At 42.8% G+C, this 13421-nt stretch overlaps 1 protein-coding gene and 1 long non-coding RNA gene across 9 annotated transcripts in view; one reads left to right on the plus strand and one right to left on the minus strand.

The window, feature by feature from the left end:
- The window catches only part of LOC124076021 (uncharacterized), a 133821-nt gene extending 130493 nt beyond the window's left edge, over positions 1–3328 (plus strand). The window contains exon 4 of the long non-coding RNA XR_009226405.1: positions 1735–3328. This is a non-coding gene — a long non-coding RNA (uncharacterized LOC124076021). The remainder of the gene's footprint in view (positions 1–1734) is intronic.
- Positions 1–12243, minus strand: part of LOC124076022 (cell division cycle and apoptosis regulator protein 1) — a 194266-nt gene extending 182023 nt beyond the window's left edge. For 4 of the 8 annotated variants that reach the window (XM_058577943.1, XM_058577941.1, XM_058577942.1 and 1 more), the window contains exon 1: positions 12003–12202. The gene's annotated coding sequence lies outside the window, so the exon portion shown is untranslated. Of the gene's footprint in view, positions 1–12002 lie in introns of all 8 variants that reach the window. The other 4 variants (XM_058577950.1, XM_058577949.1, XM_058577940.1 and 1 more) reach the window with 3 other exon arrangements.
- Positions 12244–13421: the final 1178 nt, after the last annotated feature.

Consider the following 13421-nt stretch of genomic DNA (forward strand, 5'->3'; position numbering starts at 1 on the left):
AGGAGGCTGAAGCAGGAGGATGTTCAAAGCCAGCCTCAGCAATGATGAGGCACTAAGGAACTCAATGAGACCCGGTCTCTCAATAAAATATAAAATAGGGCTAGAGATGTGGCTCAGTAGTCAAGTGCCCCTGAGTTCATTCCCTGGTATTCCCCACCCAAAAAAAAAAAAACCTCTTAGGCTGGGTATAGTAGTGCACACCTGTAATCCCAATGAGGCTGAGGCATAAAAATTACAGGCTCAAGGCCAGCCTCGGCAACTTACCAAGACCCTGTCTCAAAATAAAAAGTTCGTGAAACATATACACAATGGAATATTACTCAACTATAAAGAAGCATGAAATTACGGCACTTGCGGGTAAATGGATAGAACTTGAGACTACCATCCTAAGTGAAATAAACAGATTTACCCAAAATCAAAGCCAAATGTTCTCTCTGATATGAGGATGCTGACTCACAATGAGGGGTTCAGGGGAATGAAGGTTGGACATTGGGGAATGGGAAGAAGGGAGTGGGGATGGGAATGGGAAAGACAGTAGAATGAATCAGACATAATTTTCCTATGTTCACATATGAATATCCAACCAGTGTAATTCCACATCATGTACAACCACAAGAATAGGAAGTTATACTCCATGTTTGTATGATATGTCAAAATATATTCTCCTGTTATATAAAACTAAAAAGAACAAATAAATTTTTTTTATTAAATAAAAAAGGCTAGGGACGTAGCTCAGTGGTAGAACACTCCTGGTTCAATACCCAGTACTGTGAAAAATAAAATTATCTCTCAGACAGGGTAAATATAGCTTGGAGGCTATAAATGTAGTACTTTGATAGCATAAGTGAAGCCCTGGGTTAGATACCAGACACCACATTCTCCCTCTCTACTTCTCTCATTCTCTTTCACACACACTCTCTCACACACACACACCTCTTACTCTTTCCTGAGCACATCCCAACGCAGGCAGAGGTATCATGTGCACATGTTCGAAAGCAAATCTGGTAAAGAGAGAGGAAAAGAGACTAACATAAACTAAGAAACAGACTCATTGGAGATTCACTATTAACACTATGTTCTAATTACAACCCACAAGTTTTGAGCTATTCACATGCAAACAAATAGCACAAAATCTCAAAGAGTTAGTATTAGCAAATCAGGATACAAATAAGACTCACAGGTCCAACAAAGATCTATTGAGTACCTACTATGTGTAAAGAAGGGATTGTGGTGGGCCCTGCCCCCACTCAGAAATGATGTCCCTCTTTTCTCTTTCACCCAACTTAATCCAAAGAATGCTGGTTCTAAAATCCCCTCCTCCAAGGGTACCAAAAGTCTCATGATGAATGCCTGTGCAAGGAAATTGAAAATAAGAAGAAAATGAGATTAGAACAATGAAACATACAAAGCAAGCAAATATTATTTGAAAGTAAGCAAGTAAAAAGGAGAAAGGGAAAAGGGTTAATCAAGAGCCATCATCAATTTTCTTTGTATCTCAGATTGTTTGCCCTGATTCAAAATAAGACCAAGCGGGGCTGGGGATGTGGCTCAAGCAGTAGCACGCTCGCCTGGCATGCGTGCGGCCCGGTTTCGACCCTCAGCACCACATACAAACAAAAATGTTGTGTCTGCTGGAAAAAAAACTGAACAGTAAATATTAAAATTCCCCCTCTCTCTCTCTCTCTCTCTCTCTCTCTCTCTCTCAAAAAATAAATAAATAAATAAATAAATAAGACCAAGCAATTAAGCTGAGAACTGAAGCAAGCACCCAAGGTTCCAAGTTACTCTGGAGGCTTAAGTGGAAGGATCCCATGAGCCTTAGGAGTTGGAGACCAGCCTGGGAAACAAAGGTGAGACCATGTCACAACAAAACCTAAACCAAAACACGGAAGGGCATGAAATTTTGTGTACCTGTAATCCTAATGAATCAGGAGGCTAAAGCAGGAGGATTGAACAACTGAACATTTGAAGCCAGCCTCAGTAATGTAACCCAGTGGTAAAGTGCCCCTGGGTTCAATCTCCAGTGCCAAAAAAAGACCTATGGCCAAAGAGGAAGTTCATCATACTAATATATCCACAGTGTTTCTAAAGATCACAGAATCAAAAGCATGACAACAGGGGCTGGGGTTATAGTAGAGACTGGTCTGGCACTGGGTTCGGTTCTCAGCACCACATGTAAATAAATAAATAAGTGGGGTGCGAGAGCCTCGGAAGACTAAGACAGGAGGATCGTGAATTCAAAGCCAACTTCAGCAAGAGTTGGGGCACTAAGCAACTCAGTGAGACCATGTTTCTAAATAAAAATACAAAATGGGGTCAGGCGCCATAGTTCACACCTGTAATCCCAGCAAACTCAAGAGGCTGAGGCGGTGGGATGGCAAATTCAAGGGCAGCCACAGGAATTTAGCAAGACCCTAAACTACTTAGTGATATTCTATTTCAAGGTAACAATACAAAGGTCTAGGAAGTGGCTTTGTGGTAAAGTGTCCCTGGGTTTCCTCTCCAGTACCAAAAAGTAAAATAAATAATAAATAAAAGGGACTGGGAATGTAGCTCAGTGGTAGAGCACATGCCAAGCAGGCAAGGCTTGCAGAATGGGGTTAACTCACAGCACAGCAAACAACCAACGAACCAAAACAGTAGGAGGTTTATTTTTAAATATTATTACAAGGAATAAAGGAAAAAGTGGATAGTCCTTTATCATCCTCAAATTTTGTTTTATTTTGGGTTCATAGATCTGACCCAGGAAATCCTAAGACCCACTGGTTGATTTAGTGACTGCAGATAGTTCCAGAAAGCTTTATATGTGCTGGGTGTGGTGACACATGCCTGTAATCCCAGCAACTCTGGAGGCTGAGGCAGGAAGATCAAGAGTTCAAAGCCGGTGCATCTTATTTAAAATTTCCCCCCCGGAAATCACTCTCCTGTTTACTATTTCCAGAGCTCTAGTTTTAGGCAGCGTGTGGTGTCTCAGGCCAGAGCGGCATTAGGGGTTGATTTTATTACCAGGTTACCTAGAACCAGGTTGGAGGGTCTGCTTCCTGCTGCCGCTCTGCAGCCTGGACCTGTGGACCCTGGTTGTAAAGAGTAAAATGTATCTTAGGAAACCAGTGTCACCTTTTTTCCCACCTTTTAATTTTATATTATTTGTGTCATACATTTCCTGTAATGGAAGTGTTAATTTTACTGTACTTTTTGGTACCTTTTGGGAATCTAATGTATTGTAAGGTATTTTACACGTGTCCTGATTTTGCCACGACCTGGATATTGAAGCTATCCAAGCTTTTGAAATAAAAATTTTAACCCCCCCCCCTGAAAAAAAAAAAAGAGTTCAAAGCCGGGCTGGGATTGTGGCTGGGCGGCAGAGCGCTTTCCTAGCATGGCGAGGTGCGGGGTTCAATCCTCAGCACAATCAATGAATCAATCAAACAATCAAAGTATTGTGTCCAACTACAACTAAACAAAACAAAACAAAGGCTGGGGATGTGGCTCAAGCGGTAGCGCTTGCCTGGCATGCGCGGGGCGCTGGGTTCAATCCTCAACACCACATAGAAATGGAATGAAAATATTGTGTCCACAGAAAACTAAAAAATATTTAAAAAAAAAAAAAGTTCAAAGCCAGCCTCACTGAGGTGCTAAGCCACTCAGTGAGACCCTGTCTCCAATAAAATACAAAAATTGGGCTGAGGGCTGGGGATGTGGCTCAAGTGGGTAGCGCGTTCGCCTGGCATGCGTGCGGCCCGGGTTCGATCCTCAGCACCACATAACAAAACAAAGATGTTGTATCCGCCGATAACTAAAAAATAAATATTAAAATTCTCTCTCTCTCTCCTCTCTCACTCTTTAAAAAAAAAAAAAAAAATGGGCTGAGGATGTGGCTCAGTGGTTGAGTGTCCCTGAGTTCAATCCCTAGTACCCAATAAAATAAATAAAATAAAAATTTTAAGAAAGGGCTGGAGATGTGGCTCACTAGTTAATCACCTCTGGGTTTAATTCCATATAGCAAAAAAAAAAAAAAAACTCTACACTTGAATCTGCTGTCACTGGCTATGTGCCTTTCAGCAGACCCCTTAATTAAGTCCATATTTCTTCATCTGAAATTAGGTTGTTGTGAGGTCTCAGTGGGCTCCTACAGGGGAAAACCCACTTGTGATATCAGAGGTTGAGAGATGGGGAAGGTGGGAGGTAGGTTAGGAAAATGAACTTCGGAAGTAGACACACCTGGGCTGTTTTCAGTTCAGAAAATTACTAGGGGCTGGAGATGTGGCTTAAAGCTTGCCTAGCAGGTGTGCGGCCCTAGGTTCAATCCCCAGGAAAGGAAAAAGGTGAAGGATTATAAAGTAAAGACCAAGTACTTTAAAGACCAGAAGAAGTATCTCTGTGTCATAATTGAATCAATTCCCTGATGCCTCTGATTTCTCAAATCTTTCCCAATTGATTGGCCACAAGGTGAGAAATTCCACATGCCTATAATCCAGGCAGGAGAGTCACAAATTAGAGGTGATTTAGCAAGATGTTGTCTAAAAATAAAGAATAAAAAGAGATGAGGATGTAGGTCAGTGGTAAAGCTTTCCTGGGTTCAATCCCCAGTACCAAAAAGAAAACTAAAGATCCAAAGGCATTCCAATTTCATTTTCCAGAAAGTCAACAATACCTTTCTAAGAATGCTTTCTTATTATGAAAAACAATCCATTCCAATCTCTAGAAACTATTTGTTTCTGAGGGGTAGTGCCAGATACTGAACCCAAGAGCACATAACAATGGAGCCACATCCTTAGCCCTTTTTATACTTTATTTTGAGACAGGGTTTCGCTCAATTGCTGATGTCCTCACTAAGTTGCTGAGGCTGATTTTAAACTTGCAATCCTCCTGCCTCAGCCTCCCAAACTGCTAGGATTACAGTGTGCCACCATGCCTGGACAATTTTTAGAAACTTATATCACTGGAAATATGCTTCATCTCCTGTATTAAGATTGCAATGCTGGGCTGGGCTTGTGGTTCAGTGGGAGAGCGGTTGCCTAGCATGCATGAGGCACTGGGTTGGATCCCCAGAAAGAGAGGAAGAGAGAAAGAAAGGAAGAAAGGTATTGTGTTCATCTACAAGTAAAATAAATTTTTTTTAATTGCAATACTAAAAAATTATTATAAGCATATAATCTAGGTATTGTATTCAGCCATGAAAATTCAAATTTATGTATGTAATCTGGTGTCCTGGGATCTGTTTGTGAAAGCAGTTTATAAGCTGTTTATCTGTCTCCTCTATCTTCTATTCAAGAGTCTTAGAAATTCAGACTTATAATTAAGAGAATGTTTACTAATCAAACCTTACCTCTTAAAAAAAAAAGTCTGCCAAGGAAATAGAAAAGGTAAGAGCAACATGGATTGGAAGATGTGGACTCTTTAAAATGAGGGTTCCTTAATTTTAGCACCACTATGAAATGCAACCTTCTTTTGTGATAAACTAAGGTGTCTGAGGGGCTGAACTCTTTAGGGTAGGACAGCAAACCTTCCTTGAAATTTTCAGAGGGGAAAAAAAAAGACAATGTTCTCCATTCTATAAAATATGTTCATAATTAAATATGGAATTATCCCCACAGAGCCCCCGAAGTTAAATTTCACTTTTAATTTACAAACATTATTAAATGTATCACTTTTAGTGATTTATTTATTATATAGTGTTTAACCCATACAAACAGGTAAATTAGCTCGGGAGTGTAGCTCACTGGTTGAGCACTTGCCTAGCATGCTGAAGGCCCTGTGTTAAATACCCAACACACACACACACACAAAAGTAAAAATACAAGTGTATTTCCAGACCCCACCACCCTGATGAACTAAAACATCTCTTTATTTATTTTTATGTGGTGCTGAGAATCGAATCCATGCCTTACACATGCTAGGCAAATGCTGTACCACTGAGCCACAACCCCAGATCACCCTGAACTACACTCCCAAGCTAATGACTATTTCTAATAGTCATATCATTTTTTCTCTACTCTTTCATAACTCCACTTTCATTTTTTACTTATTTAAGACTGACTTCGTAAACCCTATCAGTTGTTTGGTATCAGGGATTAAAGTCAGGGGCACTTGCCCACAGAGTCACATCCCCAGCCCTGTTTTGTGTTTTATTTAGAGATAGGGTCTCATTGAGTTGCTTAGTGCCTTGCTTTTGCTGAGGCTGGCTTTGAACTTTCATTCTGCCTCAGCCTCCTGAGCCACTGGGATTCAGGGCATGCACCACCACTCCTGGCTTCATTTTTTAATTTCTAATGAAAACTGGTGTTTCAGTATTTCTCAAAAGCAGTTTTATTCTAACCTAGAAGATTTTCAAGAGTCTCAGTGCTACGGGGATAGCTTCATGAAAATATAACCTGAGCAGAAAATACGACTGGTGACCCTGTTGTTAAATGCACATACTGGACCCAATGTGGGGAACTATATGCAATTAATAGACACCATTCTGTGAGTTCCTATTGTCCTGGAAGGGAAAAACAAAACAAAAACCTATTCTTGCCAGGTGTGGTGGCTCAGGCCTGTAATCCCAGCAGCTAGAGAAGCTGAGGCAAGGGAATAGCTAGTTCAAAGTCAGTCTCAACAGCTTAAGCCTAAGCAATTTTGTGAGAACCTGTCTTAAAATAAAAAAATAAGATCCTAATTAGAATGAGTTATACTCCATATATGTATGATGTCAAAATACACTCTACTGTCATGTATATCTTAAAACAACAAATTTTAAAATCTAATCAATAAATAAATAATAAAAAGAGACCCGGCGCAGTGGCAAAGGCCTGTAATTCCAATGGCTTGGGAGGCTGAGTGAGACAGGAGGATAGTGAGTTCAAAGCCAGCCTCAGCAACAGAGAGGCACTAAGCAATTCAGTGAGACCCTGTCTCTAAATAAAATAAAAAAATAGGGCTGGAATGTGGCTCAGTAGTGAAGTGCCCCTGGATTCCATTCCTGGTACCAAAAATAAATAAAAAGTAAAGAGTTTGAGATGTGGCTCAGTGGTTGATCCACCTGGGTCCTTAAAAATCTAATCAATAGGGGCTAGAGTTGTAGCTCTTTGGAAGAGAGCTTGCCTAGCATGTGTAAAACACTGGGTTCAATTCTCAGCACCACATACAAATAAATAAAAATAAAGATCCATCAACAACTTAAAAAAAATCTAATCAATAAATAAATAATAAAAAGAGACCTGGCACAGTGGCAAAGGCCTGTAATTCTAATGGCTGAATGCAACAGGAGGATCCTGAGTGAATTCAAAGCCAGCCTCAGCAAAATTGAAGCAATAAGCAAGTCAGTGAGACCCTGTCTCTAAATAAAACACAAAAGAGGGCTGGGGATGTGGCTCAGTGGTCAAGTGCCCTGGAGTTCAATCCCTGATACCAAAAATAATTTTAAAATAATAAGAAAAGAGGGGCTGGGGGTGTGGCTCAAGCGGTAGCGCGCTCGCCTGGCATGCGTGCGGCCCTGGTTCGATCCTCAGCACCACATACAAACAAAGATGTTGTGTCCGCCGAGAATTAAAATAAATAAATAAATATTTTAAAAATAATAATAATAATAATAATAAGAAAAGAAATAAGTGGCCAATTCATACTTTGAGACATAAAAAGACAATATTAGCCAAAAATAGAGAATAAAAGATTAAGGACAGAGTGGAGGAGCTTCAGTGCTCCAATGGATTAGCTGGAAGTACTTATAAGACAGAGTAGAGGGCTGGGGTTGTGGCTCAGTGGTAGAATGTTTGCCTAGCACACGTGAGGTCCTGGGTTCGATCCTCAGCACCACATAAAAATGAAGTAAAGATATTGTGTTCACCTACAATTGAAAATAAATAAATAAAATAAATATTTAAAAAAAAAGACAGAGTAGAGAACTATGACAGCAGGCCCTGGGTAATCATGATAACCATGGCTTGTATAAGAGTCTGCTATAGGGCTGGGATTGTGGCTTAGAGCACTCCCATAGCACAGGCGCCACTCAGGTTCGATTCTCCGCACCACATAAAAATAAAGGCATTGTGTTGTGTCCATCTACAAAAAAGAAAAATTCTCTCAAAAAACGTCTGCTATATATATTTTGTACTAGGGATTAAGCCCAGGAGTGTTTTTACCACTCAGCTACCATGCCCAGTCCTTTTTTCCTTTGGTACTGGAGATAGTGAACTCAGGGGTACCAGATCATTGAGCCACATCCCCAGCCGTATTTTTTTTTTGTATTTTATTTAGAGACAGGGTCTCACCAAGTTGCTTAGCACCTCACCATTGTTGAGGCTGACTTTGAACTTAAGAGCCTCCTGGGCTGGGGATGTGGCTCAAGCGGTAGAGTGCTCGCCTGGCATGCATGCGACCCGGGTTCCAGCCTCAGCACCACATACAAAGATGTTATGTCCGCCGAAAAACTAAAAAAAAAATATATATATATATATATATTAAAATTCTCTCTCTTAAAAAAAAAAAAAAGATCCTCCTGTTTCAGTCTCCCTAGCCCTTGAGATTAGGGCAGTGTGCCACAGTGCCAAACCCATTTTATTTTTTATTTTGAGACAGTCTCGCTAAGTTGCTGAGAGAGGCCTCAAATTTGTGTTCCTCCTGCCTCAGCCTCCTGAGTCACTGGAATTGGAGGGCTGTGCAACTGTGCCCAGTTAATTATTTGCACATAATTAATTTAAACTTAACTAACCAAACTAGTCAACAAATAGAATTAGAATTTTCCCCTCAATATTATTTTAACTTATTAAGTGATGAAAGTCTTTCTGTAGCCATTCTGCAGCTATTCTTTTTGCTTGAAGCAAAAATAATTCACAATAAATTTGTTAATTTAAATATCAAAAAGTCTGTCCCTAAAAGGAACCTTTTCTTACAATTATTAAAATAATCACCTTGCCTATAAAATGAAAGACTGCCTTCCTAAGCCCTATGGGTTGTCTACAAATTGCAATACTGACAGCATCATGACAGAAAATCTTCTTCTACCCACATCCCTCCCCTTTCTGGATCTCCAGAAGTCTCCTGGGCAGGAAGTGGCCGAACTGATGTAACCACCCAGCCCGCATGTCAATTTAAAATTACACTGCAATCCTTCCCACTACCAGCTGTAGCCAAAAAAGTGGTATTTGCATACACAGAGCCAGTTGCAAAAAAAAAAAAGAGTGCCGATTTCAGTCTTTCCATTCAGCTGAATAGACTTCAAGTCTCTTGCACTTGACAGAGAAAAACAAGACTTCAAACTTTTCTTTTTAAAAGCACCACCTGGCTCAGTTTCCTCCAGAAACTAAGTTCTACACAGAAAGGAAGAGGAGGCCAGGGACTGCTTGCTGTTCCTAGATAGTTTTCTACCACAGGAAGTGTGAGAGAGCCCCACACAGGGAAAGGCTGTTCAGGGAGAGTCACTAGCATGCCAGCAGATTTATTCAAAAGCTCCTTCCATATGTAAAACACCCCTGCTGTCCTGCTGAGAGAGAGGGGGAGGACCCAAAAAGGGCCAAGGAAAGGAAAGGGAAAGGTTAAAATGGAGGTAAAATGGCCCTTCCAAAGACAGGAAAGACATAAAGCACATAAAGAGTAAAGAGTGTAAGAAGGAGTAAAATGTCTAAAAAGAAAGGAAAAGAAATGTCAAATGACTGAGTACTGAGGAAGGGAAAGAAATTTATGGTAATAAGCTAGAAAATATACATACATATATATAAAATAACTAGATCAAAAGGCCTAAGACTAAAGGTAGGGCAAAGGTGGGGAAAGAAATTAAATATGCAGGGAAGGAAAGGTACAGATGTACTGAAGAAGGCAAGGGAGAGATGGGACAGACCAGATAAAGAAGGCTGGAGAGGGAGAGAGAAACAAAGGGCAAGGAGAGTGGAAATCCAAACTCAGACTCATCCCTTCCGGAAGACCAGCACTGAGAGAAATAGTTAACTCATTAAAATGTTAAGTAGAGTTGCAAGAGAGGGCCGCCAACCATTGCAAAGAAAAACGGACACTGTATCCCGTGTTCCATATCATCTTGATTCTTAATTTAATTTAAACCATAATTTAGTTAAGACAGAGAGGTTGACAATCTAATTAGAATCCCTAAATTGGGGAAAGCAGGGACTTTGGTTTTACCCCGTGCAACCAATACCTGTAAAATCAGGAAACGCACCAAACAAAGAAACCAAACCAAACAAACAAACAAACAAAAACCCACCATAAAACAAAAAACAAAATAATCAATGTAATTCCAGTCTTTTGGGTTTTGGAAGTAATAATCTCCAAGCATCGCCTTTTACCCATTTCTCATCTACGTGTACCGCCCCATCCCGGTTTAAATGCTGTCATAAATTCATAATTTGCTCCAAATAACCCTTGCTCTAGCTTGTCATATGATTTTAGTATCCTGAGGCCTAATGAAACCAATGCCTTTATTTTACGTCTAGATTGGGGGGCTTGAGAGAAGGACCTGAGATTGCTGCTCTCTAGCGCCTCCCTTCAACCCATCCCGGGTGGAGCACGCAGCTCACAGCAAACCCAAGGCTCTGGATGCATGTTTCCTTGCTGGAAGGTCTTTCGGCACGTTCCAAACATTTCTTCCTTAACCGATCATTATTACTATGAGACAGTATAGAGTGGAACCTGGGAGGAAGGCAACTAAGTGACCTGTGCATGCTGGTTGGTTAATTTGGGAGGACGAAGGGCGGGGGGCGGGTAGAATCCCACTTCGAGCAGATCTACGACACACGATATTTACTGGTTCAGAAATGCCCAACGTGTGTTCCCGTTTCACGCGGAAAGATTACTGGCGCCGGCCAGTTATTTTCTGATCACTTCTTGTACAGATAAATGAATTGTGGTTCTAGAGGGGTGTGGAAGACAGGGAAGAAGTGAGAGGAAAGGAGAGATAAAGAAAAAGAGAGTTTTAAAATAAAATTTCCCTGTCTTGGCACGAGAATTGACGGCAGCCTCTGCGGCCCCTTGCCCTGGGGCTGGGACAGGGCCCGCTCACGTGCTGCACGGCCGGTCCCAGGCACCCAGCTCCGCGCACCTCCCACCCTCGGGGCCCGCTCCGGGATCCCGCCTGAGTAGGACTAATGGGAAATCATTGCCAGTGCGATTGGCGACCGGGAGAAGCTCTTAAAAAGAGTTTTTCGAAAGTCTTTTGACAATATGCATCTTCTTTCCCCAATACCCTTCTTCCCTGGTCCATACAGCTCCAGGTCAACCCCTAACAAGACTCCCCATTGCCTCCATTCCAAAAAGCTCACCCCTGAAGTCCCCTCCCTGAAACACTCAGAAGGCAGATGCCTTAATGTTTTCCTTAGCAATCTGTCCGCTAAAGAAGTATGGGGAGGAAAATTATCGTTACTGAGACGCTCGAGCACCGGACAGCCCAGATCTCCACTCTCAACTTGCGCTAACTCTTGTCTCTCCTCCCCCTCCAGAGGCTCCCGGACCTCTGACCTGCCCAAGAAGCTAGCTCTGCCGTCTCCAGCACGTTCAGGGATCTCCCCGAGGCTACACTTGCCCTCCCCCCGCTACCCGATTTCCAGTAGACCCCAGGGTCGGGGCCTCATTTGGCCCTGCTGCCCCCACCCAGCGCGCGGCCGGGCCTCCGGGCCGGGAGGCAAGGTTCTCCGCCGGGGGCATTGTTTACTACCCTCAACAAAAGCGCCCCGAGCTCCCGGAGTGGGGGGTCGTGCCGGGGAGGGGGCCCACCTCGGAGGCTACCCGGGAGTAGCGGATGCCAAGCCCCGACCATGTCCAGTCCAAGCAGAAAGCAGCCCCCAGCACCCTTCTGAGGCCTCTGAGTAGGAGTCCCCACTCCCCGCACTCTTGCCCTGTGCCCTGGCCCCAGCTCACCACTGCCTGGCTCCAGATACCAAGGCAGCGCATGTCGCGGGTCTCCAAGCCAGCACCAGCCCTCGGGCAAACTTACAAATTTCAGCTGGTACCCACAAACTTTGGAGTCTAGGGCCACTTAGGGCGCGAGGAGTGCGGGATGGCCCCTGGTGAACGCTTACCTTCCATCACGGTCAGGGCCCGAGCACCCGGGGTGGGCAACTGCTTCCGAAAGATCCCCAGAGGAGAGGCAGGTAAAGTTGCATGACTGGGGCGGGGCAGAAGGTGTCCCGGGGGGCAGACCCGGGAGCAGAGGGGCCAGTGGCTGCGCGCGCAAAACCGCGCCGGAGCGAACTGCGCGGCCACTCCCCGCCAGGTCAGCCCCCCGGAGCAGCAGAGTCTCCCCAGGACAGACCTCAGGGAGTGAAGCTGGGGCTCTGCCTTCGCTGGACCCTGCACCGCTGAGCGAGAGGCAAAACGCGAGCTGGATTTCCCCAAATCGGAGTTGGACTCCCCTCTCGACCCCTCCTCCTCCCCTTCGCCTTCCTTCTCTTTCCCAATATACTTTATTATTATTATTATTATTATTATTGTCAGAGGAGAGCGCTGAAGACGTAGTAGAGAAATGTTAAAATTTTCTTATCATTATCTTTATTCTGAGGGGCACTCCGGCTAAGATAAAAAAGTTTTGAGAAGATTACAAGTGAATACTCATAGGGGGTGCCAGGTCAGAAATGACAACGTTGAGCAATATCTGGGTCGGGAGCAATGGAAAACCTCCTCAACACCAAAGAGAAACCAAACTCAGTGCTTGATGTCTGCAAAGGTCACCATAATATTTTTGTTAGTTATTTGGCCTTGGACCTTGCCAATGGTCTTATTCACTTTGTAGATGAAGAAATGAAGCCACAGGAGAAGTTAAGTTTTTATTGTTAGAATGGATTACCAGTACAGTACTGCCTCAAAACCAAGACTAACTAAAGCATCTGAATTTCTCCCTAAATGTTTGATGACTGTAGCTTTTTTTTTTTTAATCACTGAATACAATATGTACCAGATTTTTTTTTTTTTAATTTTCGGCGGACACAACATCTTTATTTGTACGTGGTGCTGAGGATCGAACCCAGGGCCTTGCACATGCCAGGCGAGCACGCTACTGCTTGAGCCACATTCCCAGCCCAAGATGACTGTAGCTTCTTCAGCAGTCATTACACAAGCAAGGGAATCCAAGACTTTAATGGTGTCACCATTACTGAAGTAAGGAAAATTCTGTTCATGAACTAACACCCCTTACAGTAAAATTTCAACTGAAGAAAAAAGATTAATTCTTTCCTTGCTTTTCACACCATTCCACCTCCATTCTGCACTAGATTCTTTTTTTTTTTTTTTTTTTTTTTTTAGTTTTAGGTGGACACAATATCCTTATTTTATATTTACGTGGTAATGAGGATCGAACCCAGTGCCTCCTGCATGCTAGGCTGAGCACTCTACCACTGAGCCACAACCCCAGCCCTCTGTTCTTATTAATATGCAACATTAAATTGTAACTAGCTTGCTCTTTTAGGATTCCATAATTTGCCCTGTGTAGTGTTGCATTTCTA

The sequence above is a fragment of the Marmota monax genome, unplaced genomic scaffold, assembly GCF_021218885.2.
Source record: "Marmota monax isolate L192 unplaced genomic scaffold, Marmota_monax_Labrador192_F-V1.1 WCK01_AAM20220418_F8-fsc00019, whole genome shotgun sequence".
In the NCBI taxonomy this organism is placed as follows: Eukaryota; Metazoa; Chordata; class Mammalia; order Rodentia; family Sciuridae; genus Marmota; species Marmota monax.